The 24,890-nt window shown below is 37.3% G+C and overlaps 1 protein-coding gene across 2 annotated transcripts in view; it reads left to right on the top strand.

The window, feature by feature from the left end:
- The window catches only part of mid1 (midline 1), a 104,439-nt gene that overhangs the window by 10,029 nt on the left and 69,520 nt on the right, over positions 1-24,890 (top strand). The window contains exon 1 of one of the 2 annotated variants that reach the window (XM_088914725.1): positions 16,293-16,557. The exons of the other annotated variant lie outside the window; for it this stretch is intronic. The gene's annotated coding sequence lies outside the window, so the exon portion shown is untranslated. Of the gene's footprint in view, positions 1-16,292; positions 16,558-24,890 lie in introns of those variants that run through there. 2 annotated transcript variants of the gene reach the window in all.

Genomic DNA, 24,890 nt, shown 5'->3' with positions numbered 1-24,890 from the left:
ATTTAATAGTCAGCAGATTATTTTGTTCCGAACAGGTGATATTCTTCATTTAAATATGCCTTCCTTCTGTTTTTGCCCAAAGTAATGATTCTAGTAAGGATATATAAAATGCCCTTTAAACTACATAGTGCTGCATAAAAAGGCTGTCAGCTCCTTGCCCAAAGCAATATAAATGTAAAAATAATCTCCTTTTCACTTTTCCCCCCATGAAATGTTATTGCTTTTAAAATGTGTAAATTCGCTTTGGAAGCTGAAATGTGTTGCTGGCAAAATTAGAACACCGAGCAGAATCACCTCGCTTCCTTGATCTGCGTGTTTTCAACAGTGGGTGGATGTGCTGACTAAAAGAGTTAGTGTTTATTTCATTTAGTAAGAAGAGCATCTATTGTACACTTCATCTAATAATGCTTTACATTGCGCTTCATATATTAGATTATGTCAGAACTGCCTACCCTTTAAATGCACAGAAAATGAATGTTATTGCATCTTGAATAAATTCCTGAAGATGAAGAGGGCTCCACATAAGCAATGAATGGAGAGAGATATTGCTCCTTCCTTTTACCACTGTTACCTGCTCTCACCCACTGTGAAACACCCCCGTGTAGAGTCTTTTTAGAAAAAATGTAAACTTGGATATAGAAGATGTCATATCATAAATGACAGCAGATGGAACAGCACTGATGTTTCCATGATTTGGCTAGAAAAAATCATTTTAAGGCACTTATTATTCAAACATAGTTGGCTGAAAACAAAAGCTGGTGTCAAAGTAAATTATTTTAATATTTTAGTCATTTCCTCATATGATTTAGAATGACAAAGGGAATATTGAAGCACTGTGTGGAGGCTTACAGTGTTCAATTTGTATTTACTTTCCTTTGTTGATCTTTTCTGCAGTTTGTATCATATCTCACTGTATCTCTGCATGACACATTATGGATTCTGTATTGTACACAGACATAATGTGTTACAAGGGATTTCTTTGCAGCTTGTGGAAGACAAAGTATTGTATCGAGTGGAAGGTTTCAGGGTAATTATAAGGAGTACAGAAAAATACAATAATTATACGAGACAAGCAGGTCTTTTACTGGACTGTCATGTGCATAGGATGTATATGTGTTGCCCAGCCATGAACTGTGGTCAAACACCTCTTCTACAGAATCATTTTTCCATGAAGAAAAAGTATTGCACCTCCCCGGTCAAATTTCCATCGGTCTACTGAAAGGAAAAGACATAGGCAGACACAGACAACCCTATTTTGCCGGTTAAAAAATAAGAAAACTAAAAAGAAAGCTATTTCTATAAATTCCTGTGGTTTTTTTAAAAGATTAGAATTCTAAAATAAAACAACAAAAGACTGCATACCAAACATTTAATGAAAAGGTAAAAAATGTAGATGAAGTATATTTAACTGAATAATGGAGAAGGCCGTACAATAAATGAAAAAGCTGTGATATAGCTCCCTTTTTCAGCTGAAAGCTTCCACAGCCCTTCAGGATGGAACCTCCTGCTACATCTTAATAAAGGCTTTCATTGTCTGCTTATACTTTAATTACACTGTATTCCATACCACAGGTTAGTAAACTGCTAGAAATGATTTTCAAAAGCCTACTAAGAACATGAAATTAAAAATTTGATTAATACAATTGTATTTTTTTTAATTTTACCACTTACAAATGATTAATGGTTTCAATAACAAACTCTACTTTTCTTTAGCCCAGACAAGGTTGATTACCCCAGTCCTTCGCCCGTCTTCACTGCCGCGACTGATAGGCAGCAGGGAATACAAGATGTTTACTTATTAAACTTAAGTATCATTAATCAATATCAGTTCTTGCAAGATTGCCGATTCATTTTTTTAGAAAAAAGATTATTAACTTCAGACTTCAGTACAGATGCCAGCCTTATCTACATCTAATGTCAGGCAGATGAAAGATTTTGCCAGGCAACCATTATGAGAAAGCCACTAGCTCCCCCCCAAAAAAGTCATGGCAACCTGACTGGGCATCTGTCCCAGACGGACAGGGTGCAAGGTGGGGCTACACCCTGGTCAGGACAACAGTCCATCTCAGGGTTGACGCACACAATTAAGGAGAGACCATTTAATCTTTCAAATGTGCCACACAGACTCCGCGGGATTCCAGACCATCGCCGGGCTGCTGAGAAAGGGACAATTCAGAATGGCCAGTCATGCCTCGTCAGCATGTGACGGGGTGACTGGAGGAAATTGGAGCACCTGGCAATAACCAAGGTTAATATGAGCAGAACATGCAGAAGCTACAGAGACAGATGTCAAGCCCAGAATACAGGCCGTGAAGCTGTTAGGCAGCAGCTCTACTTACTGTACCCACGACGTAGTGTTGCCTTCTCTTTTTCAGTGGTAAATAAACAAAACTTCCAAATGTAATCAGCCATTACAGACTGGATTCCGTTTTATCTCAACACTAAGGCTACGGTACTGTAGGTCTTCCTCTGTTTTATCTGGCAGATCCAGTCCTCATGAATGTTGTAAGTGCCCAAAAGATTGAAAAAGGATAGCATTCAAAATTATGTTTACTGTATATATATATATTTAAATACCACATTTAAAGGAGTATTCTGCTGGTGCACAGGGGTCTGCATCAGCTTTCCTGTTTCCCACTGCTCTCTCCCAGTGCACCACACAAAGAACCATGGCTCCTGCTTGCTTGTGATTCCAGCTTTCTCAGGGCTCATTTGACCCACAACCCCTCAGCACTCCTTCAAGCATGTTACTGTCCTGCCAACTTTAAAAGAGATAATGTACTCATCTGACATTTTCATACTACTTTTATGTAATACCCCAATCTTCAAACCACAGTTCCTCCTAACAGCTCCTCAATATCTTTGTCGGCATCAGTGTTTCCACAACTTTCAAGACACCAGCCTAGCTTTTCTCTCCCTGTTGCGCCTAAGGTAACCTCTCAGCTCTATTTCAGGTATTTCAGGTATCCTAACTGCAGCTCCAGCCTCAGGTACAACCGCAGTGAGCTGGTGTTCAGTTTGGAACACTGCTGTCTTACTGACTCATGCCTTGACAAGTCCAGTTCTCACAGTGAAGTTTTTCCTGGCCTAGATCTTTTCTTCTCATCACCTACAAATGTTCAACAATCCTCAGATTTATTTCTTGCAGTATATTGGTAATGGCTATATCCAACTGAAAATGTCTGTTAAGTTTCATTTAATCTGTTACTCATTTTTATCATGAAGCTCAGCTTTGCTTGAATATTTATTGGCTCCAGCTTCTGTGTCAGTGTCCTGACAGCCACTTCTTGGTCCCTTCAGCTGTAGATGTTCTACCTGTGGCTCCAATCTGTGTTTTTCCTGACAGGTGTTCTCATGTCCTCTTAAACTTTGTTTTAGAATCCAGCATATTCTTCAACCCCTATCTCCTCTGATGGGCTCTCTGACCCTGTGCCTGCAGACAACCTGCCCGTAGCTCAACAGACAGGTGTCCAAACCCAGATGGTGTATTTCCTGCTCCCCTCACAATACATAGCCCTACTTCTTCATCTCTGAAACCTGTTTTTCCTGCCTTCACTTACAATGCTTACTTACCTCTGCCGTTCTAGTGTTACCATCTGTGCCCCTGTGAAAACCCTGCTACTGTGTATAATGCAAATATAATTATGTCTAAGCATCATACTGTAGCTGATTTAGGTTCAGTTAATTCAGTTTATTGTCATATGCAATGAAATGCTTATATAGGCAGAACGAATCTTCCGAGCCCTTTCTTTACAATAGAGAGTTGTGAAAAATTCTTCCACTGAGACAGCAAAACATTTTAGCTAAGATTGACCATATACTTTACAGTTTCTTGTTTTAGGAATTTGTCTTTTCACATACCCCAACTCACTCTCTATGAGACACACAGACACGGAGAAAAGCTTGGGGTCAGAGTGCAGGGTCAGCCATTCATATAGCACCCCTGGAGCAGTTGGGGTTAAGGGTTTTGCTCAGGGGCCCAATGGAGTAGGATTCCTCTGCCAGCCGTGGGATACGAACCGGCAACCTTCCAGCCACAGGCGCAGATACTTGGCCACAGAGCCACCCCCTTTTGTGTTATTAATTTTCACCAGTTTGGCAGACACTTGTCCAGTCCTGAAAATGTTATTGTATTTAATTTTTTTTGCTCCTGGTGACTTTTTATAATGGGATTTGATTATGTTTGTGTTTTTTTCAATGTGTGAGACACCTGAAGAATCCAAAATACATTATTAATACAGAGTCCAATACCTCGTATTAATCAATGAATACGATCTATAGTATCACAAAGGCAGTGGATTTTAAAACCCTTTTCCAAAACCCTTCAGATGGAACATAGTGCAAAGTCCCTTTCTAAGTCCTTCTTTGAACAGTTATTTTTTCCTCAGTTCATGAGAAATCTTGTTAGGTTCTGATGGATTATGAGCAGCAAGCTAACTGGTCTGTAATTCTTCAGCTTTTTTCCAGTCATCTGGTAATTTGTTTTGTTTTTCTACTTTCTGTACAAACCTGTACCAATATCTTCTATTTCTTCTCCTTTGAAGATCATTATCATTGCCTGGTGCTTTCCGTTTTTTCAGCTGTTTGATTGCGTTCTTCAAGAACACCTGATTTTTTATCCCTGATCAGAATACACAGTTTGTACAGCATATATACAACTTTTTTTGCAATATATACTAAACAATCTGTCCTCCCCTCATGTTGTCTGGTATAATAAATTAATGAAGAATTTAGCTGTGAAAAGCTCAGTGCAAATCAAAGGTCAATCCAGGTTAGAAGAGTTGTCTCTGAGAATTAAAGTTGGTGCCCTTTTAAAATGCTCATCCCTATAAATTCTTTATATGGTACTTGTAAACTGTTTGATGGCAATGCAAAATTGTCCACACATAAGAGTTCCTGTCACAAGATGTTTGTTTCTGGTTTGCACGAATGTGTTTATTAGGTTGTACACAGAATTCCAAATGTTCTTGTGGTCAGATTTGAAGAACATTTGCTTTCATAAGATGGATATCTTTGCTGACTGTACTATACAGGAAGTTACTTTCCATTTTAATAACACAAAAAACATAGGTTTTGGTAGGTACAGTAGGGTGTGGTGGCCTTTGAGCAGAAAAATAAGGAAGTTTAACAAGCCAAAATACTGTATAAGCACACATGACATTACAAAACCGAATTAAGGCTACATGGGTAGCACTTCTACTTGCTATCTACCTTATTACATAGAATTTGGTACTTATGTTGAAAGTACTTACCATCCACTAAAAAAATCTGTTTAAGAATATTATATAGGAATGTCAGAATCCTCTGGTTTATCTCAATGAAAAGCATGCAAGAATAATTACCACAGTCAGTCCATAGCAGTTTTTATTCTGCAGCTCCTTGAGAGAACAGCTCCAGTTGTTTAACCACGCTTTGGCTGTCCCCCACACAATTAATGACATGATGACAAGGTCATTTATTTCACCAGTGTTGACATTCGATACTCACACCTTCTTATCAGTTTCCTTGTACAGTATCACTTATGCCTGCAAAGCTTTCCTTTCCTGCACAGAGACTGGCCTTTGCATTTGAACCCCCCAGAGTAGCAAATAAAGTCACAGCAGTTTCACTTCTGCTTCAGTAAAGTTAAGGTAGTGTTTTGTAGTCTGCTCAGATTGCTTAGATTACTTCTACGTAGTAAGATACAAGATCTGTGTCAAGTTAAAGTGTCTATGTCGCTTCGACCTTATTGATTTGAAACCCTCTTATGCAATCTAATGGCAATTAAATGTCTTCCATGGAAGAAGTCTGTTCCAGGTTGTCATCACTCAAGCTGCCTAATCTACATTACATTAGTCCTTCTGCCTCCTAATTCCCATTATTGACTTGGAAGCTCACTGTAATCAGTGTGGGTCAGTGATGTGTTGCATTGCTATTCTTTGTTGCATCTAATTCAAGTAAATTAGATTTTCAGATAAAACACAATCACAGACGCTGTGGATAACACAACAAGCTCTCTTCTGCATTATCTGCGCTCCTTTAAGGATTAGCTGTGCTGAGTATATTATGTTGAGACAACATTACAAACCATGGAGGAGCTGTGTGAAAACAGAGCAGGTTTCATAACAGACAAAAATCATTTTGGGTACAGCAGAATTTCTGAGTATCTGAGGCAATGGCTAGAGAACAGGATACTGATCTTGTCATCTTTTTAATTACAGTGTGAAACACCTCTGGGCACAGATGAAGTGTTGAAGTTTTTCACTGTTATTACAGCATGGAAAATTGTAATACTGTACAATAAATAACATAAATAACAAAATGCTGTTGATTTGATCATGTTAATTAAATGCAAATATATTATTTGCATTTAATTAACATGATCAAATCAACAGCATTTAGCAATCCAGCATTGGGCAATCCAGTGTTTTAAGGTCTGAACTTAATACTTTAATTAGAAAAACTTGATCAGCTATAACAGATCATTCTTTTTTTTTTAATAATGATGACGTGAAGGCTTAATATCCTGTAAAGAGAAGTAAGGAAAGAATCTGCTGTCTTCTCACCCCATGAATGGAGCAGAAGGGTACTCACAAATGTTAGTGTTATTAAACTATAGGAGTTTAGACCTACAGTCTTGAATGAGTGACAGAACAGTAATTAGGCCTCAGCTGGCGTGGATTACCCCAAACATGTAATCAGGTGCAGTCTGGTAGAAACTGATTAATGGAGGTGAGGTTGATAGCTTAATAACTACCAATCACACTGTGTCCCAGCTTCCCAAGAGACCGTGTCCTGGAGAGGCCTGGTCCACATGTGCTCGTAACACGGTGGAAATCAGCATCAAAGTCTAATGAGCTGCAGTGTTGAGCTTTCTTCCAGCAGCCGGTCCTCTCGTGTTTCACTGGTCTCATCTGATACTGTGTGCCGTAGGAGTCGATACAATAATAGTGTCAGAATTATTAATAGCTGGCCTGAGTAGTATGAAGAACTGTCATAAATCTGGTCGAATGCAGTACTTCAGGTCCAGACGGCAACAAATTGAATTGATATAAAAGCTCACAACTGATAAAGTAACAACTAGTGAATTAACTATTATTACTATGAGCTGTTGGAGTTGTAACAGTATTTCCATCATAAGCAAATTCTCCCTGGAAAAGAAATACATTCACTGGCTGACCCAGGTCTTGTCTCTTGCCACCTGTGGTTAAGAAGTTAGAACAGAGTGTTTACGACCGCTTGCCTGGGGAACGGACTCCTCCACGCAGTCCTTGGCTCTTTACAGTCAGCCTCAATTCTCACAGGTCCTCACCCCACTGCCTCTGCCTGCTGCAGCTTTTTTCTTTCTAGTGCATTCTAATTCAAAATTAAACAGTCTTGAGCTCTCATGTTTGACATTATGCACAACCGGCACTGAGGCGATAGAGGGTAAAAGTATATGAATGTGTATGTGAACGCACTGTTGGGAGGCAGGACAAACTGTGGTTGCCGAGTGCAGGCCATGCTGCTGCATACTTCACACATGTTATTAAACGTTGAATAGTGTCACATATAAGGTCTCCTTGTTCAAATGAAAGTGGCAGCAAGACTGAGCAAAACAGGGAGGTTTTGTTTTTCAGGCTTCAGATGTGGAAATCTCGGAAGGTTCTTCAAACTGTATGGAGCAACAGCTTGTGCAATTCCACAGACCTGGACTTTTAAGTTCTTTCTAATATAATCAGATCATATTTTTATTGGATACTGGAACAGTCTGTACTATACAGACCAATTAATATATTTACAATGTGCGATTTGTTTCCATTTTCCCTCACACATTTTTACCAAATTGCTTTAGTCTTCATGTACATCATCTTATTTCTTTCTTAAGTGTTAGAAGGTAAAACTGTAACACGAAGACTGTGCAAATTCACATTCTTGGTCTTCTTAAAAAATTGAACACAAATCAAAAGCAAAATGAAATAGCATTCATTTTGCAGTTTCCGTCTTTTCAAGGGTCTAATGAAATACAATCCAAATAAAAAGGCCCGTTATCCGCAATTTGTGGTTAAATAATGGGCCCATTTTTCTCAGCCAGTCTATATGGGAGAGAAAGACCTGACAGTTTTGTAGCTTGAAATATATTGACAACCTACAGTTCTTGGCTCAGTAAATGAGTGTTACAAGCTCAGGGTTCAGAGCTGGAAGCAATTGCAAACCTTTCATTTCCCTAATTTACTCCCTGTAGTATTATCTGCTCCCATGCCAGGGGTCCCAGAAGCGATAAGATGAATCCTGGAGCCTGTGTGCCCAGCTCTTTGCCAATTCCATAAATTAGTTGTGGTCCTGTAAGAGGGGATCTTAAATGTTTTCAGTTTCACACAAAACTGGAGACCTGGGGGTCACCCTGCAATAAATAATAAAGCAGTGCTTGTTATCTCCTCTGCAATAAATTATTTACATGCATGTGAATCAAATCAGATAACCTTTTAAGGGCCATCAGCGCAAAGACTTTATTAGGCTCCATTTTGAAATTTCATTTGTGGAAATTCTTTTACGCTGACAAAACAGTTACAGTAGATTTCCAGGAATGTAGTGTTTTTTTTAAAAGCCTGTCTGTGGTTATAACAGCTAATAATAGCTATTATAATAGCAAATCCCAGAGCTTTTCATATCATGTTTCTTTCAATACGTTATCTAAAAACATGAGAAAAAGACAGGTTTTGGTGATGAAGCTTCACACATCCCTTCACAAAGAGATTTTATTGCATAACTGATGGGTTTTAATATAGCTGTTTTTCCTAGGCTAATCTGTAATAACAATTTGGTTTCTTAGAGTCTAGAAGCAACACAGTCTATGTTCAGTTTTCAAAGTCTGCCTGGAATGTGTCTGTTGGGCAGTGGAAGAGATTATCTCTACAAAAGCTAAATCAGTTACTTTAATGCTGTCATGGTTCATCAAGAATTGAATTGCATGACCCAAATGTATATGAAAATGACACTGACTGAAACAACAAATAGGATAATGTGTAGTGCTATGGACAGTAGAGTCTCTAAACAGCATAGCAATGGTGTTAACAATGATGAGCATTATTTTATTTATGTGAGGATTAAGAAAAAGGGAATTTCCTAAAGTGATGAGACCCGTGAAAATGTTCAAGCTCAACAATTGAAGTGATGCATTTGCTTTTCATTTTGTAGGGAATTATATTTGTATATACTGTATGTGAATTATGCTCTTGAGCAACATAAGAAGTTATCAAATCAAATATCAAATTTGATCCGCACAAGCATTGCTAAATGTGTAGCAGAAAAGACTGAACAACAATCCATCCCCTGCTTTGTGCCATTTAATGGCAGAGAAGCTTTGTGGTGGTTTGGAATTACAAATACCAGTCCTGCATGAGTTTTTTTTTTTCTTTATGCCTTTTTTTTTCTTCTCACAAGATTGAATTGACCTATGTTCTATAAAAAGGTCAGTCTGTTGTAAAGTTTTCCAGAATGGTGCCTTTAAGACTTTTGTCCATGATGGGTCAATATCCCAGGACCTTTCTGATATAGACAAATGCATATCAGCCATTGCAGAGTTTGGATTATCCTCCTCTGGGGTTTTTCTGTCATCAATGGAGTAAAGGTGTACTGAATTTTCCAGTTGATCCCTACCCTTTTAATTTATATGAAATGGTTCCAAGCAAAATGTGCCTTGCAGTCAGAAGCATGTACTGTAGATGATATCTAAAATGCTTTTGCATGTTCTTAATTTGTCCACTTGAAAACTTTCCAATGGCAACTGTCACTTTTATTTCTCTTTTGCTTATACCTTTGAGAGGGCTGTGTCACTCCAAACCCTACAACATTGATATAATCTGCTCCAAGACAATGTTTCCTTTATCTCTGCTTGTTCTAGGTTGCAGGGAATGATGGGAGCCAGGAAAGTTGACAAAATTAATGAAGTGGAGGGAGATTTATGGAGACCCAAATCCACAGCTCACCTCCCTTTTTATCATTTTGAATCAGATCAATCATTAATCCGTTTTTATAGGACGTGGGACAACTTTTAAAGCTTTTTCTTGCAGTGCTAAACAAATTCTCCTTTTTTCCCAAATGAAACTTAAGATCAGTTAACATGCCAAATACTCGATATCACTAAGATCAGCTTAACACACTATATCACTGGGAAAAATAAAAGATTCAGTTCCCATTTTCCACCCCCTCATTTTCTCTGTCTGCCTTCACAACAGCATTTTTCCAATTTGGGGGTATTCAAGCATGATGCGAGCAAGAAATTATAATATTAGGGCAAAAAATCTTGAAAGTGAGATATTCAACAAGAAAAAGAAAGGCTTCTTCGATGCTTAATGCTCTGAGACAAATGTGTATTAAATTATGCACGTACAATATGAAACGTGACTCCAAAAGGCATGTGTACACCAGGTGTGCAAATACCTTCTTGATTCAGTATAAAGAGTGAGCAAAGGATGTCCTGGAAAACTGCCAAGCTCTAAAAAGTGAACTAAAATGCAACAAATAAAAATGGTGTTATATGACTTCTATAGTGAGAACAGAACCCACACAGTGAATTCTGTAAATATTTGTGAACTTGTACAACAGCCCACAATGGAGCCCTTTGCATTGCCTTCTGCTGAAAGTTTAAGAGTTCACTTTCATTGTTCGGGTTTTCACTCCACCTCAGCTCTTAACGAGACAAACCAGCTGGATTGCTTAAATGGACCAGCGCTTAGCTACTCCCAGCTCTTCAGGTGCTGCTGCATTAAAGAGGTCTTGAAAGCCAAGGACTGAACACCCCTCGCTCTAACATGGATGAGTAAGCAATTTGGTACAGATCTTGCTTTGACTCGCTTGGCTGAAGGACCGAAAGCTTGGCCAGAGGCTAATACCCTCCCCCTCCCCTCGTGAAGTGGAATGAGCTGCTGAAAGGGTGATGGAGGGGAGATGAGAGAGATGAGAGAAACACTGAGAAAAACTAGCTACAGTACATTTGAAATTAGTTGGGTTGAATTAAGGATTTGTCTATCACCCTCTAACTTCAATAGATACAACTCCATAACATTTTCATGATAGTTTAGCAGTTCTCTTGTTTGATGCATATGCTTTGTCAGGGATTCTAGTGGCTTGTGTCATGCTTAACTTAAACTCTTCTTTTGAGCCTTTGTCTGTGGATATTAGCTGCACTGATGGGATGTATTAAGTGTTCTTTTGAGGAATTTCACCGAAAGAGAAATTCATAGTACATAGTACAACATGAACAGGAACAGTTACTTTACAGTCTAATTTCCTGAAGTGCACAGTTTCTCTTTCACGACGTCATGGAAAACACACTTCCGTAGTGATTTCGGTGGGTACACAGTTCACTCTATCCCAGCTCTACAGTTATTCAGTTGTTATTCCAGTGAAATATTCAGAGCAATCCCTTTCGTAGTGCATAGCTAGATGGAAAATAAGGTGATTTATACAATGTGAGACTCTATTCTGAAGAATTTGTACATTCTATATGTCAGTAAGTGACCCATTCTAAATAAAATCTTAGAATACTCCAGTTTCCATTGTTTCCAGCCAAGTTCTTACCTCAGGGGAAAAGAAAAACACAGTTAAAGAGATAAGTATCTTGGATATCTTCTAGCTGCAGCCATTAGTATCTCAGGCAAAGCAGATTGCTCCTGTACAACAGTCCTTCACACCTCTCTGATTTGCATTATTAATTTTAAGAGTGAAGAAATTCTGAAGCACTGCAGCATACAGCAGCTCCAGATCAAAGGCGGCTAGTGGCTTTAAAATAAACCAAACATTTGATGAAACTAAAAAAGATTGATTTTATAAGAATTCAGATAATGGTATGAATAGTCGATGTTAAAGTAAAACAAATTAAGTTTTTTTTTAAAAAAATATTCCATTTTAAATCTCTAAGGACTGGATTGCATTACATTCCATTGGACTAATTTGTGTAATTTTCCATTATAAGGAATATCTTAATGTGTTCTTAAGGAGTGTGTTATTAGAGGTGATTTTCTAATTAACACTTAGCTCAATCTACTATATCATTATCTCTATTAGTTACAGTACTGTAGTCTGTACAGTCATCATGATGAGTTTCATTTCTAAATTAGATATGTGGTGTGCTGGAGAGACTTGCTGTAAATCCTGGCTTGGGAAAAAACAATTTACATCTTTCTCCTTTCCATCCATGGTGTTTTTTTTTTTACACTAGCCAAGGATAAACATCTTTTCTACCGAATAGCATTAAGCCAAATTACATTGCAAAACCAATACCATTCAAAACAAATGAAAGTGAATGATTCACAGAGTGGCTGTTTTTTTGCTTCTTGCAACTCCTTTTCTAATCTTCAATCCTAAATTTTACTTAAATACTACCTGTGCCATCCGTATTAGCAGCACAGAAAAAGGAGGTTTGGTTAACCCTAAAATTATTATCTCACATTTCAGTCACAATGACAAATATCTTTGTCATCAATTTAGAATGGGTAATTTAATTTTTAAGGGAGGTAAATTTATCTCACATTGATAGCTGTTCTTAACAGAATTATTGATGTCTTGAATTTTGTTTTAAATTTTAGATTAGTGAGTTGTTATGTCCAGTTAGAATGTGATACTCTCTTGTGAACTACAGTACAAAGGCAGTTCACTTGCCTGGTGAGTCACAGGAGTGCCTTTTTGAGTGAAAAAATCCCCAGGCTGACCCTGCCCAGCTCCACCACAGCTGCTTTTAGACCCATTAAATACTATTACTGGAGTCTATTAGCTACGGATACTGAAAGGCAGTGCTTGGACTGGGATAATGCTTCTCGCTGTTTTGATTTTATGGTTTGTCTTGGAGTGTGGACTGAGAATTTAATTGAACTGGTCATTTAGAAATGGTGAATTGACTTGACTTGTGTTTCATGCACAAGTCAAGATCTCAGAAACAGTTTCCTCACCAAAAGCTGTATATTGCATTGCGGATCTCTGACTTATAACAGGAACTAAGTACGCAGTGAAGCAGAATGCACTGAAAAATATGTGTGTGTGTTCTGCACAGTTAAGTTACTGCTAAATAAAGAGGGTCTCCGTATTTTATTGTTAAGATAGTAATCTAAGAGAATTTAAGAGAGAAAATGTTTATTTAAAAAATGTCTTGTCACAAAGGCTGTGTGAATTGTCTTGAGCAAACGATTTTAACGTTCACTTTAATTCAAAGCGAAAGGTTGCAATAACAGCAATCAATAAGAAAAATATGAACAAAAGGTCCGACGCATGATCGAAAGATTTGTTTTTATTGTAGATTAGACAATCAGTGTAGTATAGGGTGCAGTACCTGGCAGCAGCCAGGGGTTTCATACTTGAAGACTGGGAAGTAAAACTGATCTGTTGGCTACTCTAGCCCTTTCTTCCAGTCTTGCCTGATTGCAGGGGATTCCATTCATGAGACAGCCTGCAGACTGACATTGCAGAGTTCCCCCAAATTACAGTAATGCATTGTGACATCATCACATTCTTGCCCGAAAGAAGGTCACAAACCAAGCCTGAATCATCAAACTACACTGAAATTGGCCTTGGAAACCAGCTGTGGGGATTTCTGTTTCAGTTCACTGGAGACGGAAAATCAAGTGAGTGCAGACAAATTAAATGTTACAACAGCACCACACCCCTTTTAAAACACAAGTTTCAAGAAGACAGTCACGTTAAAGAGACTTTCTCATCATTTGTCGAAATTCTGGCACAGAATGCAGAATAGCATATATTTACATCAACATATGCATTTGCTTTGCTTGCACTACAATAACACATTTATATAAGGGGGTTTCACTTGAGGCTAATAGTATTTAAATTAAAAGTAAGAACATTACACTGTAATATATGAACAGACCTTTTTTCACTAACTAGACCAACAGTGGCTAACACTGTTACAGAAAAGGGACACGTTCTTGCTTGGAAATAAACAAGTCTTTTTTGTTTTGCTCCACAGAGCTTTCACACATCTAAAAATAAGTTTCATATCTTTTTTTTGTTAAAATACTGGTTGTTGCCTAGCAACTTCAAAGATCTGGAGGTTCATTACATGGTTAATTAAGGAGTGTTTGCTTTGCAAAATGGTTGTGTGCTTTAAAATCCTGATTTCATTTCACCAGATTATTTCAATTCTTCTAGTGCTACCTATCCTCGAGCCAACGTGGAATCTTTGAAACGTCTGACGGTTAAATATTTAGACAACATAATATGTGAAAGCTCAAAAGACATCTGGAATAGCAGCTGATACTAAACAGGACATATTGTTCCTTCTAGCTGGTGTTACAAGCCATATATCTAGCATAGATGAGTAACTGCAAGTTTTAAGAGCCATGTGATATCACTTAAAAGGTTAAAGATCAAAAACTGTGCAGATAGCATTCATTCAGAGGTAGGAGGTCTTGTGATATTGGTCATATAGACTTTATATGTATGTGAACACCAGAGCTCAGAATTATGGGGACACTTGATAATATTATGACTATGTCATTTATCTCAATAACCCCAAACACAACACCGTGTTTATATAATACTTTTTTCCTTTTGACTTGTGGGTCGATGAGGGAGTTAGAGAGGAATGGAGGCCCCTACAGTAAATTGAAATGCTCTCCATCACATTAATCATTTGTTTTTGTTTTGCCTTGCTGACTTAGCCAGTGAATTAGAGTAAGAAGCTGAGCCTATTTCTTCAAACAGCATTGCTCTGTTCAACGGAGACAGAGAAAGGGAAAGAAAAGGCACAAAAAAATAATCAATTCCTTTATTAGCCAGAAAAGGCAATGGAGAACAACTTCTCATTACTGTTAACAATGACAACAGTAATGACCAGGAACACAATAGGCTGAGCCCAGCCCTAATTCAGTCCCCTTTCCCTGGCAGTGAGCACAGCCAGCTGACACCACACATCATTTATTCATTATTTAGATGCTTTGTCGTTGTTTTGTTAAGAAGAAAGAAGAAAAATGCTAAAAGGTTATAATTTTGTAGTTTGATGAGAACTATAATTATGATTTCCAGTAATTCACTACCTTCTGTGTAAATGTTTCTTTTTTTGGTAGCAGAATATAGCATAATTTGTTTTTTAATTAATCTGTTCATGTTCAGGAGATGCTTTACATTAATAAATCATAAGGGTACGGTTAAAGGTCCAGAATACAGTAGATGTGTAATTTTTCCACTTCACTGATGTGTACTTGGATCAGCTGTATTTATATATGTGCTACTGCTAAGTTTGTTGTTAATATTAGCATAATATAACACATGTCTTTGAATGTGTCAATGACATTTTAATGACAGTTCTGTGACCATTTCCGTTTAATGACCATTAAGGCTTATACTTTCAAATATATGAGTTCATCCCAAGAATTAACTTGACTGGCATCGTACACAAGGTGTAGATGTTTGTGTTCCCACGGGGTTAACAAAAATAAAATCCATTTCCTTCCAAATTCCGGACATACTTTACAACCAGGCTCCTGATTCTGTATACAAACAACAGGGAGCAGCCAAAGAGAACAAAAAGACTAAAAAGTGGTTGAATGTTTTTTTTTTTGTAATTCTCAGTTGTCTGGAGTTCTCAGTATTGTTAAGAAAAGGAAGGTGGAACTTTATTTGAATTATTCTGTTGAAGTAGAAACAATCCCACGTTAGACATTAAAAGGCAGCTGCAATCCCACAGCAACTGGAAAAAAAAGAAATATCCAGAGTCCTTTAATTATGGTTACATTATCCTGTAAGTACTTTGTGAAGGTTTGTAACTCGTGGGTCCTTTTCTGCTGTTGCATATGTGTATGAGTTCCTGCCTAGGTAAAATATGATGTAGCAATTTGTTATACAAAGTAATCAACAAAGAGATCTGTTTACTTTGCTTATTTTTGACTGTCTGCAGCACAGCAGAGCCTGGTCACCCGTGCTAAGCATCGATTGTATTGTTTAGCCGAGATGCATAGCTTTGTCATTACCTGCTGTACTTAATAATATTGGACATACCTTAAGCTCATAAAATAGTACTTATTTCATCGAGGACTGATACTGTTTCCTTAGGACTCTGAGAGGCTGAACATCAGCACTAATGGAAAACGGGGATCTTCATTGTATTTTTTTTTAAAGAAAATGGCATTTACCTGTTGTTGTTTGTTTCGTTTCACCTAAATATATTTATAGAATCTCATTGCTGTTGCCGAGAGAAAAAGAGCGCCGCGAGTTTGCCTCGCTAATCCTTGGAAAGACACGCATTCGGAGAGTTTTACTCCCACCCCCTGTGTGTGATTGGCGGCACTGCGAGGGTGCAGCCTACGAGGGCTTGTCTCGGCTCCCATTTGAAAGGAGAGATAGGCGGACAGTTACCGCCCTTGTACTGGTTTACAATAGGCTGAGAGGAAAAGGTTAGGATGCCAAGCATTTTCGGTGAGAAGTAATAACATGGTAAGGGATGTGCAAATAGTCAAAGTTGGCTGACCAGCTCTGAAAGCGGACAGCTGCTGTTGATGGATTTATAAACACTTGTCAAGGTTGTTGTCTTGAATGCGGACTCGTTTTCTCCTCTGCTCTATGGATAATGGAACTTTAACCATGAGGCAGGTAAGGAAGTTGGCACTAGCATAATCCTGTAAAGTTACTTTGGATTTGAAAACTAACATTTTTTAAATCACTGTCCGCTGTTGCAACATTCTTTTACCGCCCCTTCTGGGTCGAGTTACTCTTAAGTACTAAAACTGTGTGTCAAGGCAGTTTGAAAAAAATATTTAGTGAATATCATTACTAAAACAAAATATTCAACAACAAGGATTGTACCAGCTTTAGCGATCTGAAAGGTTTACAATGACGCAAGTTTCTAGTTAGAATAAGTTTGTAAAGTGCAGTTAATTGAAGTGTCCAATGACCTTATAAACCCAAGATGCACTGTAATTCAATAACTTATTATAAGTATTGTCAGTCTTAAAACCTCAAAACGCGATATTTTTTTCCGATTGAAATAGGTTTATGTTTAAGCAAGTAGATTTCGCCAATAGACAAATCCACCACAACTGAAGATAAGTTTCTTGAAAAAAATTATCAGAGCATTTCAATAGCTAAACTACCGCGCAGTCGTAATGAAGCATTTTTTAAAGGTGTCACCGTATGTCTCGTGTGCATTTTATAGGAAATAATACTGGGGGATTTTTGACGCGGTTTTAGTATTGTAAAGGAACACCGATAATGACGACGTGTTACAAAAAAACAAATCATTTTAACAAAAAAAAACTATAATGACAATACCACGTCATCATGTAAGCAGATTGCTCGCCAAATCCATGGGTTGTGGAGTTTTTTCCCCCGCATCGGTTTCAGCATGCTCAATTTCAAATAAACCTGGGATGCAGCTGTAACATGGAAAACTCCATGTATTAGTGGCTCTGCTTACAATAAATAGATGGATTTTATGGCTCCTATAAATAGGTGCCTATGTTTGTACAATTGTTTTGAAATTGGCCTGCCTTTGCAAACTGATATAGAAAACTGTTTTAAGTGTATTTAAATATTCATTTCTAGATGTATACAGCAATGCACTAATGCGATACCTTGTATAATCTAAACAAAATATATGGGTAGCTCCAGTTAGAAAAAACACTCTTCTCTCACTGGTTTCTGCTTTCAGAAAGTCAGGTATTTTGGTTTCCCCATTAAATCTCTCGCGAGTGCCTGACTGGAAGGTAATTAGATCGAGAACAGCTTTTCACCTATAGTGTCAATATACTATAATAAACAACCTACTCTTAGACTGCTGTTTTTAAAGCTTTTAAAGCTTTTTATTAGGAGTTCACCTACACTTTAAAGACTTTATTTTCTATTATTTGACAGATCTCTGGTGTAAATGCCCCCTTTTAAGATGGATTGCTCAAATACTTGTTTTTGTAACAACTTCATTTTCTATCACGACATTGCAAAAATAAACTTTCAGCGTTTTTTCCATTATATTATGTGCAGTATCTATTTTATACAGATTTACAGATTTAAAATGCAAGCAAAGTGCATTTTCTGCCATTTCAGAAATTAATTTTAAGTTATTTATTTTAGATTTATACACAGTTGAAAATTGTCTACCAAACATAATGCATGTAAAAATATCATAATTCTTATGGTTTGCTGCATCTGTTGTGAGAGTAGTGTGACAATTTATACAAAAATAATGTGAAAAAAATCGACACTAAAATAATTTATGTACAAGCCAGCAGACTTATCTTCCAGCTCTGTTTGTTGTTATCATTTTTCAAGTTAGAGGAGTGGTCCCTTATCTTTGGGAAACTTTTTTTCTTTTCAGACGCACAACAAACAAAATTTCTTGGAGCCAGCAGGCAGAGGGGTCTATCTGTTAATTACTAACTGGCCATTGCCCAGTTGGAAGTCTGGCATCATTTTTCCCCCCAATGTCTGCTCTCTTTGATCATTTGTGTGTTAAATACACATGCAGTGTCACCATGGTAACCTTTACTGTAGGATTGTGGGAACAAGAGAGAATCAACCATAGGACAATGAGTGATTTGTTGCGATTGTTGGTCTTCTTTCGAGAGTAGGTATGGCTGTTGCACACTAGAGTTTTTTCTCTTTTATGCCATACAGGGTCAGTGATGTGCAGAAGGATTTACACAGTGTACGGTTTCTCTGAAAAGGTGCAAGGACTGGACCTTATTAAAGAGGCCACGCACTGAACAGTGACATAGTTATCACATTCCACTGCTCTAATGCATTGCAAGAGAAAAGCAGCAAAACCTGCTTTGTTAAAAATGAAAGTTACAAGTAAGTTAAGCAGCTTAAAATGTTCCAGGTTTGCTTCAGGTGACCCATGCTGACTTTAAAAAAAAAAGAACAATACCAGTTCAAGTTGGCCATAGAAATTTCTGGCTTCCTGGGAATAAAATATTTGCCTCTCTAGTTGTTTTATAGTTTAACCTGTGATGTATGTGAAGAGGGATTCCATTTGCTTCCACATCCCCAGGTTTTTGCATTTTCTATGCACTCTGCATAGTGGCCTGTAGAGGTCACACTTGAAGCTCTTTTGGAAGCTGGTTTTATAAATACACAGTTGCACTTGACTGAAATATGCTGCAATCCCAATAAAAACAGCAAAACAAGAGAAGGACTGAAAACAGAAGAACCTATGAAAAAGCATTCAGATTCTATGTTGTCACATTTAAAATGTCTGAACTTCTAGAAAGCGCACAGAATATTAGGATATATTGTTAAATGTATGTAATTCAAATCAAGAGATGTTCTGTTAAAACTATATAGTGCACTAGTAAAACCTCATCTAGAATATTGTGTTCATTTTTGATCCCATTATAAAAAGTATTGCTACTTTACAATGAACCCAGAGAAACACAACCAGATACGTTGAAGGAACGTCCTGACTGACAGCAGGCTAAAAGAACTGAACTTTTATAGTCTTGAACAGTAAAGACTGAGGGGACCTCAGTCCTCAGAAGTGCTGAAAAAATTAACCCAATGTCCTTTCAAAATTTGTAACTGTAATGAATTTGTCTGTGTCCAGAGACGCAATGAAAACCTACCTCAAAGTGAATTTAAAACTTGAGAATAAGAGACTCTTCTTTACACCCATGGTTGTGGGAGTGTGGAACAAACTAGCCAGCCATATTGTTGAAACTGACACTCTGGTTTCTTTAAAGAAATGACAGAATGAGATTCTTGGATCAAACAGTTGCCAGTAACAAATCAAACTAAGTGGGCCAAATTGCTTCCTCTTGTTTGTAGTCTTTTTCCGTGAAAGCCATTACAAACATTGGATTTGCATTCGATAGTTCTATTAACTAACTTGTGTAAGTGTATTCTATCTCCGGTGCATAATCAAATATCAAATAAGTCACTAAAGAGGTATCTGGTACATTTGAAGAAGGGTTCAAAAAATAAATTTCAATAAGGATAGAAGTGTAATAAAAGTCATCATTTGTAATTAAACTGGAATTTAATTTCACCGACTGCCTCTTAAGCCCTTTTCTCAACAGGAAGAATGTATTTGGCATTCAAAATGTACAGCCATTTATGAAATGCCTTCCATACATAAAGGTTGAACTGCAAACTGACCTTGTGTGCCTCTTGCTCTACAGAGATGACCAAGCATAGTATGAATTTTCTGACAGGAAGATGAGCCCTGAACCACACTGGGCTCAAAGACCTCATCACTGGAGTGGCTCTCAGTGTGAGCTTTTCAATTTGAAGCTAGCGCTGTGGGGGGAACACAATTACAGGCACTGCTGTCCATAGGAAGGGGCTGTGGGTACTCTGTAGGCATCACTTTATTCTCTCAGCCATTTGTTTCCATTTTGGCCCAAACTTGCTTCCTTGTTGAAAGGAGCATGCATGGACAATACACTTTACCTTCGTGTTACATGCGCAGCCATAAAATGATGAGCTGGTTTACCTCAAGTTTCACATAGGACAAACTGTATTCTTTATAAATATAAGTGGCAGGAAGTTACATCCCAGAATTTGTTTTACTAATAATATGGATTATCTCACATAATAGTATCTTGACAGAGAGTTTCAAAATATTTTTTTAAGTCATCTGCAAGAAAAAGCTATCTGCCCTAAGAATAAGTAAGGTTCTTGTCTGTAAACAGTAGAAAATTGTCTGTACATCTTAGTGTATAGTAGAGCTGGGCAATAATTCGATAACGATAATTATCGCGATATAATTTTCCTCGATATCATTTTAACAAAAATGTGATAAATGTTCGATATATATGTTTATGCTTTGCGCATGATATGCGCATGCGCACAAAATACTGCGCGAGTGCGCGTGCGTGTTGCAGACTGGGCAGCTAACAGATTTGTTTAATGTTTCTGCTGTTTGGCAAGTGTTTGTTGTGTTCTTAAAATAAAAAGTTGTTTAATTTACCAGTTAACTGCCTGGTTTCTTCAACTTTCACTCAGGAGAAAAAATCTGCCTTTAAACTTGAAAGAAATAATGATTTGACATTTATTGTGATAATTATCGATATCGACTGATATGAAAATTTTTATCGTGATAATGTTTTTGGCCATATCGCCCAGCCCTAGTGTATAGTAATGTTTTTTTTTATTACAGGTTTTTGACATCTTTTATTTTGGTATTGTTCTTTGTATATAGTTTTGGGCTATCTAGAGCATGCTATTTGTGAGATTAGAGTGATGGACAATTGAATTGGATTGGGGTGTTTTTTTTAATATCAGCAAATTTAATATCCATGCAAGGTGTTAGAAAAATGTCTGTGCACTTGAATATGTTTATTGACATGATTCCATTTTCTTAATTCAAACTTTTATCAAATTTCTTGTAGATTCATCTGAATTGAAGTTGATATTCACTAGTACCAAAGAAAAATTAAATGTCTACATCTGTAAAAAAAAAAAAGTTTTAAATGGGAACTACAGTCCCAATTTCTCAGACCGGATATTACATTTCGGTAACAAAATTGACGGTATAGAAAAATGTGACAAATTTTGAATTAAGCACAAAATCGTAAACTTTGTTAAAATACTGTAAGTCTCAATGTTGTCGCAAACCCCTGGTCTCACCACTGTGGAGGGCGAGTGTTCCCCCAAATTGTGACGTGATGCTGCCTTTCCTGCTCACTAGTCCCTGTAATGACTAATCTAATGTACAAACGACTGAGTAAAGCTTGCATAGCAGAAGTTTCACCGCAGAAGTGTTCCAACGTGATCTGCACACTGAGTTAACAAGTAAGTATTATTTGTCGGCAAAACCGTCTCAAAGTCGAGGGCAATATTTCTATTGGATTAAAAGAGATGTATTTACAAGCCTGTTTGTACAATGTAGTAGAGCTGCTTCACCTCAGCGTTTTGTTGCCTCATTCAGAATATGGCGCTGCGCATACCTGGAAACTTAATCTATTTTGTGACAGAGATTTAACGAATTACTGTGTACATTTTAGTTTTATTGTGGTTTGAAAGGCACTCGTCAATGCTGATTCTTTCTAACCCCTAAAAATAAAAATAGGTTTGCAGTTCCCCTTTAAAATCTCCATCTATGTAACTAAAGATGCATTTCTCTCAGGGAATAAAGGAACAGATCTTCATGTATTAAATATGTTTTTGCTTTGCTAGTGTGCCCTATGAACAAAGACTGAAATACATCAGATGAATTTTAATGGTTCAGAAAGATATAAAAATACTTCAATTAAAGTGCCACTAGGAAGCGGGGGGGGGGCAGCAGAAAGTACAGTATATTCTAAAAATATTATCTAGTTAGCTTTTGTCATGTGTGAAGATTGTGTATTGCCATATGCATACAGTTTTGCAATAATGTGCAGAGTGATCTGTTTTATGACCAAGAATTGTACAATTTCATGTTTACATTTTTTTTATTCCGTGTTAAAATACATTTCCTTCCATGTTAAAATTGTAGGGAAGATTGTATTATTTTAGAAATGGAGGTACAGATTGAATTCAAGGATTTTTGATTTGAACCCTTATTGGAGTATTTGCTTCTGCACCTACAATACGGCAAATGTAAATACAAGTTAACTTTACTTAAAAACAGTTATATTTCACCATCATTACACCTGCAATATTTCCGTGTTGATGTAGTGCTTGTGATGAAGAACCTTTTTCGAATCATTAAGCTTAGATACGGAATTTTCCAAGAATTATGGTAAATTTTTTCCTGTTGATTTTGGAGAGTCAGAACAGCAGGCACCAGAAAACAGTGCATCATGAATAGAAATTCCACACTGCTACAATCCCTCTGCTGAATCCGAAAGCATATGGTAACCCTAACCTATAATCCTGCCCCCCCACCCTCCCCACGGCGAATATCTACTGCATATACAGTATCCATGCTTCCAACAATTTCATGGCCAACTAACCACTAAATGCCTAGGCCTCACACTGTGCACAGCCTAGCATAGGAGGTGTCCGATGGTTCAATTACTTTCAATGAACTTGTCTTATTATGTGTTGACTCTGTTCAGGTGCATGGTCCTTGAAGTGTCCACACCCTCTAGAAAATAGTAGCAATTGAGTAATTAAAGTCAAGTTCAGATACACAATTCAATACATCATGCTGTTTCATCAATTTGACAAATACAGACTATTTGTATCTTGGAAAATGTGCCTATAATTACAATACGGTGGAGTAGTTGAGGGTACAGTACACTTTAAAATTATAGAAGAGTCTGACAGGCCAGCGATATATTTGTTTTATTGCCCAGGTATAACTACAGTGTAGCTCATTTAACACTGAACAAGGTATCAAGACCTGCTTTGACAGAACACTTATCTTCCACCTCTCTTTTGCTCAGCTGTTCATACCTACTTAAGCGGCACATTTTATTTTCTCCACACATAGTAGCTGGATCCAACCACAGTTGTTATTAAGTGGTTTAGTGCTCCTTTTTCCAAGTACATGTACCGTATATGCTTTATATAATACAGTATATATATATAGGCACAATTTTTGAAAGATAAACAGTCTGTATTTTTCTCATTGGCAGGCGAACTGAAAACACTAAAATTATTTGTATTACATAGAAGAAATTGGCTGTACTTTTAATTTGAAAATCTAGGTCAGCTCCATGCTCTGGAGCACCTTAAATTACTGTTGAGTTGTCTCAAGGCAGATGCATGACATTAGAGTCATATGGAAATAGTTCATCCTTTAATTTTGCTTTCATTAGGGTTGCAAATGAGTTGAAAATCACGTTAGACTGAAGGAGCCTGACATGTTGTGCTCTGTTTTGTTTATACGAAACATTAAAATACTGTATGGTCAGATCAGTATGACTCGATTACATATAAACAGACCCATAAAAGAGTTTTGAAAAAAGTCTTTCACAGTAATGCGTTCATCATTAAAGATGACTTTTATTCATTGTACTGCCTTGTCTTGATGGGCTATTTAAGGTGTGATCTCATAATTGGCACTGCAGTAGTAACACCTGTGTCCTTAGAACAAAGAACAAGAGTTGGCACACAGATTTTCACATGCTGGTCTGACAGGAGCCAGACGTTTCAGTGAAGAAAACACAAAACAGCTGAGTTGTTTGTCGTTTCTTTACGTTAAGATGGCAAAATAAGCTTTCTTAATCAGGAGAGCTCACAACTTTACATTCAATAATGCGGCCACCATCTGAGATTCACCTCAGTTGTGTTGCAAACAAAACATCATTCAGTTAGAAGCCATTTCATTACTAATAAAGGGTTTTGAAATTTCAAAGTTCAGTGTTTAAGTGAAGAGGCCTGTGAGGTAGATTGTATTAAAAATCCATTTTGTTTCCCATTCTAAGTGAAGGACTTAGAAGCTGTAGTTACTGTAATTAGCAATGTGTGACTTGGAACAAGTAATAGGTTTATTCCATGCTGAAAAAAAGAAGAAAGAGAACACAACGTTTCGGCCGTGGAGCCTTCTTCAGGTGTGAGAGAGACAGGGCAGTAGGCAAAGGTAAAGTAGTGGGAGAACAAAGGTTGGGAGGGAGGAGGAGTGAGAGGCGGGAGCAGACACAAGCAATGTGTGACTTGTGTATTTCATAGAGGAATTGTCGGGTTTTTACTCTGTAGCAAGTCATGTGTTTCCCTCTCAGCAGTATTGCTTTATTAAGTTACAGTTTTGACTGGCAAGGGCAAAAGATTTTTATTTTAGAAAGAGTGCAAAATACAACTGTACAACACAATAATACAACTGTATTAACTTTGTTCTCGGTAAGAGGTTATTTGTGATGTCGGCTAACTTACATTTCTGTAATTGGATTTCTTCTAGGTTTAAATTAAGATTGACCTCCCTAGTATCTGGAAAAGGCTGTATATTATTTCACTACATTGTTGCTCCAAGCTTAATGTATCAGGGACATATTTTGATCTGATGAAAGGTATTTTCCAAAAAAGGAACACCAAAACACACAGAACACTACTTGAGTGTTAAC

This window comes from Atractosteus spatula, chromosome 4 (assembly GCF_055471065.1).
Source record: "Atractosteus spatula isolate fAtrSpa1 chromosome 4, fAtrSpa1.hap1, whole genome shotgun sequence".
Taxonomy (NCBI): Eukaryota; Metazoa; Chordata; class Actinopteri; order Semionotiformes; family Lepisosteidae; genus Atractosteus; species Atractosteus spatula.
The sequence above is the reverse complement of the archived record's forward strand: the minus strand, read 5'-3'. Positions and strand labels throughout refer to the sequence as shown.